This window comes from Pinus tabuliformis, chromosome J (assembly GCF_031772625.1).
Source record: "Pinus tabuliformis cultivar Carrire ecotype Pingquan chromosome J, CPIR1, whole genome shotgun sequence".
Lineage (NCBI taxonomy): Eukaryota > Viridiplantae > Streptophyta > Pinopsida > Pinales > Pinaceae > Pinus > Pinus tabuliformis.
Window position 1 is genome coordinate 408,068,316 of NC_142295.1, and position 6,000 is coordinate 408,074,315.

The following is a 6,000-nucleotide window of genomic DNA, read 5'->3' on the forward strand; positions in this document are numbered from 1 at the left end:
ACTGATCACTCCAGTTGGCAGAAGGAAGAGGAAGAATGGTACAATAAATTCCAGTTGGTCTATTCCAAGAATAAGCAGTCTCCAGCAAATGCAGGTAAGGGGAAAAAAATTGGAAACTCGGGGGATCTCAAAAAGACATAGAACAATGGATACAAGAGTAAAAGACATTCACTCTCCAGTTCGATGGCGCATCCAAAAACAACCCTAGTCAAGCAGGGGCAGGGGGAAAAATCACTGACCAAAATGGGCAAGTTATCACCACCTATGAATGGGGATTGGGAAACATGACGAATAATATGGCAGAGGCCTATAGCCTTCTTCTAGGTACCTACATCCTGAAAAAATTGCAAGCCAAAAATCCAGTCATAATTGGCGATTCGGAAATTGTGATTGCAGCTATGGCTTCAGGGGGAGATTTTAAGAAACATGTCCTCAACATAATCAAGCACAGGATCAAGGATAATTCAAATCAACTGGGGAACATCAAATACAAGCATGTCATGAGAAACCACAATAGCAAGGCAGATTCTCTAGCCAACAGCGTTGTCAACAGACCCACAGGACAGGTCTGTGAGAATGAACACACTTATGACAAACCAATTCCATAAGTTGGCTCTCTCCTCAGTCGAGCTCGTGACTCAAGACTACAACAGTCACCTCAATAAAAATTCTGCATCTCCCCTTAACTCTTGCAATTGGACATCTGATTCCCTCCCCTCTGACAATGTCCATCATCACATCAAAAGCACTGTCAATGAAATCTACAGGTCTATGGAAAATCTGTACTGGATTATGGATTGGGAAAAGTCTCGTGACAAAAGCAACCAGAAGTTAGGCACCAGTCATCTCGCAATCCTCAGAGGCTGCTCAAGAAATACTCGAAAAGACATATGGGACAGGAAAATCTCTGAGCAGCCTGATCCGCATTCAGAGGCCCCGTTACCTGAGTTGGCTTATATACAACACGAGGTGCCTCAGTTTAGCCAGTTCAGTGCTTCAGTCTTGCTCTGCCATCTTGGAAAAGGCTTGTGCTTCAGTCGTGGTCCCTACAAATCGTCTCAGGTGGCCAAAAGCTCGAGTATCAGTCGGTCTAGATCGCTCTCAGTGCTCCTCAGTCGAAGAAGTTCTTCAAACTCTGCCTGGCGAGGTACTGATTGTGTCTTTCGGGACTGTATTTTCCTTTTCTATAACAGTTTTATTGTCTATCTGAATCAGATTCTCTCAACCTCGTCAGCCACCGCTTCTCAGTTCTCAGTTTCTCTACATATCTGTCTCCATCCTCCCGTCATCTTCTCTGTTCTCTTCCACAGAAGTTGTCCCCCCCCCCGACCCTGCTTCTCCCTGCTTCCCGTCCTCTCTCTGTGGAGCCTCGAGCCTTCCTCTGATCTGCTCCTCTCCCATTCATTTGATCTATCAGTTTTCTCCCTCCAAAACCTCTATCAACCTTTCCTCTCTACCCTGCAGCATCCCTTTTAAGCTCTGCTTCAAGATTCCCAAGTCTATTCAAGGCTCGTCAACAATGTCAGAAAATCCTCTCGACCGTGTCATTACCAACAGAAGTTGCACCCTTTGTAAAGCGCACTGCTTCATGATTGTCCGCTTTGTCAAGCACTTCAATGATCTCAAAGAAGAAGTTCAGGCAAATAGAAAATCCAAGAGGAAAAAGCTGGAAAAACGGAGGGAGGAAATAGAAAGCCTCAAAGAGAAGTGCAATCACCTGAAAGAAGCCATCAACCACATAAAAACTATGACGCAAAGCATGCAAGGGGAGGCCTCTACAAAGAACAGTGACAAAAAAGAGCCACTGCCCGATGACTCAGTAAATCAATTTATGTAAACCATCTTATGCTCTGTAAATACTGCTTGCTCCTAGGACAGTTCATACGGCAATATAGCCATTATATCTTCCAAGTCTTAAATCTCAAGTCTAGTGAATTGGATCAAGGGACTGTGTGCCCATTTTGGATCCATTCAGCTTCGCTTCCTCCAATATATGTAACAGGACTTGTTCCTTTGCTGAAGTTTTTTATAATATAACAGTGATCGATCGTGTTAAAAAAAAAAAAAAAAAAAAATTCAATATTTCGAAATAATGGCATAAAATATTTTATCATGACTCCAAAAAACATTAAAATTTCAAAAAAATAATGAAGACATAAAATTAAATTAAAAATTAAAACAATGAAAAAAAAATAATAATAATAACAGAACATAAATCAAAATATATACTAAAACAACATTAAAAAAAAAAATCAAATATATAAAAAAAGGCAAAAAAATCAATCATAAAAATGTAAAAAAAAAAAAAAAAAAATACCAAATACAAAATTAACCTATAAATGATAAGAATTAAAAAACTAAAAAAAAAAAAAAATATATATATATATATATATATATATATATAAATATATATATATATATGTATTGTAAACCATAAAAATAAATAAATAAAAAATATTGGCCAAAAAAAGAAAAACTATAAAATTAAGTAGGTAAAAATAGAAAAATTTTAAAAAACGTTAACAAAAAACTAAAATTAAAAATGAAAATTAAAAACAAACTAGATTTCAAAAAATAACAAAAAAATGTTAAAAAAAATTATCTCATAAACCATAAAGGAATTTGGAAAAAAAACAAAATATATATATATATATATATATATATATATATATATAAGTAAAATAAATAAATAAATAACAAAAAATAAATAAAAATTAGTAAAATTACCCTGTGGGATCGGCAAGTAATCAAAATCCTCTCCTCTGAAGCGACCAGATCTTTCATAGATGTAGAAGCTCAAGTGGTAGGAAATTCGGAAACCTATCTGTGTACTAATGTCTACGGGCCTCAAAAGCTAGAAGAGAAGTTTCTTTTTCTGAGAACTCTGCTGAATCTGAAGCTAAGATATCCCAGAGCAAAAGCAGTCATAGGAGGGGATTTCAATATGATAACTACCCTCATGGAAAAAAATGAGGAATAAGGAAACTCAACAAAGATTCTGAAGCTTTCCTAGATTTCATCAAAACAGCTAATCCAGTGGATGTCCACCCCGAGAGTGGGGCTTACACATGGAATAACAAAAGGGGAGACGAAAGACAAATTGCTTCTCGACTAGACAGATTTCTAATCTCCGAAAGTATTCTGTTGGAGGGAGCTATAGTAGAATCAAATATACTTCCTAGTGGAGGGTCAGACCACTGGCCCATTTCTCTGATTGCCACTATCCAGGGCACTCCAAGAAACAAGCCGTTTAGATTTGAGAAATTTTGGCTTACCCATCCGGACTTCATACAACTTATTGAAAAATGGTGGAATGGATGGGTGGGCATAAGAGGCACCAAAATGTACAGATTACAAGGAAAACTGAGATATATCAAAGACAAGATCAAAATTTGGAACAAAACAGTATTTGGAAACATATTCAAAGAAAAATCTAAATTAGAGGAGCAATTAGAGCAGATACACAAAGGTTGGATCACTGGGGATATTAATCCAGAAACAGTAAACAAAGAAAAAATGTTGATGCAACAATGGTAGCTTCGTTGCCAACAAGAGGAAACCCTATGGAAACAAAAGTCCCGTATTTAGTGGCTTAAGGAAGGAGAACAGAATACAAAATTCTTCCATAGATCAGCAATGGACCACAGGGGAGCTAACAAAATCCTTAGTCTCAAAAATGAACAAGGAGCCATTCTACAGACACATCAAGAAATTTCAACCATTCTTACTACGCATTTCAGCAGCATAGCTCAAGAGCCAGAGGTTGATAGAACAGAAGCAATTGATGAACTCATCAACTCCATCCCCAAGATAATCACTAATGAGCAAAACTTGGCACTGACTCGAGAAATTTCTTTGGAAGAGGTGGACGAAGTGGTGAAGGATATGCCTAATGATAAAGCTCCTGGGAAGAGGTGGAAGAAGGGGACATTGTTAAAAGAGAGGTCTGGGAAGTTGTGGAAGACTCTCGGCGTTTTGCCTCAATCCTCAAGTCCCTCAATTCTACATTCCTTGCCCTGATTCCAAAAGAAGAGGAAGCCAACACCCCTGCAAAATTTCGGCCTATAGCTCTGTGAAATGTTATATATAAAATTATCTCTAAAGTCATAGCTAACAAAATGAAACCCATTCTTCCGAGCCTCATCTCTGAAGAGCAATCTGGATATGTTGAGGGGAGACAAATTCTAGACAATATTTTACTAGCTCAAGAAATAATTCATACTCTTCAATCCAGAAAGATTGCAGGTATGATGATGCAACTTGATTTGTCAAAGGCTTATGACAAGGTCAACTGGAATTACTTGGAAGCAATTTTAAAAGCTTTCGGCTTTGCTAGTCAATGGATAGTGTGGATTTTAGCTCTGATCAAATCTACTAAATTTTCCATTCTAGTAAATGGTGCCCCTTCTGATCAATTCTACCCCTCACAAGGGCTCAGGCAAGGCGACCCATTATCACCATTTCTTTTTTAATACTGATGGAAGGTTTAAGTAGACTCATTCACAGTGCTAAAGAAGAAGGAAATATCAAAGGATTGCAGCCCCTGCCTTCCATTCCAGCGACCACTCACCAACAATTTGTTGATGATACGATGTTACATGGTACTCCCACAGTCAAAGAAGCCTTGGGTTACAAAAGGATCCTCAATCTCTTCAGCAAAGCTTCAGGTATGGAGGTTAATCTATCTAAATCCACCATCTTCTTTTTCAATACTCATTTAGCAGTGAAAAAAAAATCTTTCTACTATCCTAGGCTTCTGGAGAAGCAACCTGCCCTATAGGTACCTAGGAGCTCCTCTAACAGATAGACCCTAGCAAAAAATCCATTGGGAAAAGATCCTAGCAAACCTGGAGAAAAGATGCCATCAATGGACCCATAGGGCCCTCAATTTTGATGGTAGGCTTGTCTTAACCAAAGCTGTCCTTCAAGCTATTCCTCAATATATGTTCTCCATAATTCTTGCTCCCAAAGGAGTCCTTCAGCAAATGAGGATAATTCAAAGAACTTTCTTATGGTCAGGGAATTCAAAGAAGAAAAAGTGGGCACTAGTGGCATGGAATAAAATGTGTAAGCTCAAATGACTAGGAGGGCTAAACTTGCAGGACCCCTCCACCATCAATAGGGCTTGTGGTGCTAAGTTGTGGTGGAAATGGCTGAAGGAACCCAAACTCCCTTGGGCTAGACATTGGAAGGAAAAATATGCTCCAATGCATAGTATACAATACCTTATCAGAATGCAAGAGAACCTAGAAGGCTCACCGATCTGGAACCTAGCAAGAAAAAACCAACACATTATACAGGAGAATAGCTTCTAGGAAATTCGCAATGGAGAAACTGCCCTTTTTTGGGAGGATGCCTGGCAACAACTCCCCAAGTTGGAAAGGCTTGAGTTTGCAGGTCTTCAAAGAAATCACCAGGAGCTTGGGAGAATGACGGCGAATCATTATTGGAATCCTAATAATATGGACCAGGAGTGGAGAACTTGGGTATTCAATGAAACAGAGCACATGACCGAAGCAAACAATGACATTAGGAACTTACAAACTTTGTTAAACAAAAGAAGGATTAGAACTGCGGAAGACAATGACCAGCTAAGATGGGGAAAGCAAGGAGGGGGAAATTTTACGCTCAAAGAAGCCAGAAACTTCATTGAAGATTCAGAGCAAGAAGAAAAAGTTAAATGGAGTAACAAGGTTTGGGATTCACAATTCTGGACGAAAATTAAAACCTTCCTTTGGCTCCTAATGCACAGGAAAACTCTCACTTGGGGGAATCTCCGAAAGAAAGGATTCGGTGGCCCACTAGATGCCCCATGTGCAGAAAGGAAGAAGAAACAATGAATCATCTCTTCAACACAAGTGATTTGGCAGACCTTCTGTGGAATTGGGTAGAACCACTTTGCAGCAAACGGACAGAAGAAGAGATTCCATTCAAGAAACCATCGAGAATTGGCGAGGCAATTTCTCTAGCAATCAATTGGTCAACATCATTTGGAAAACC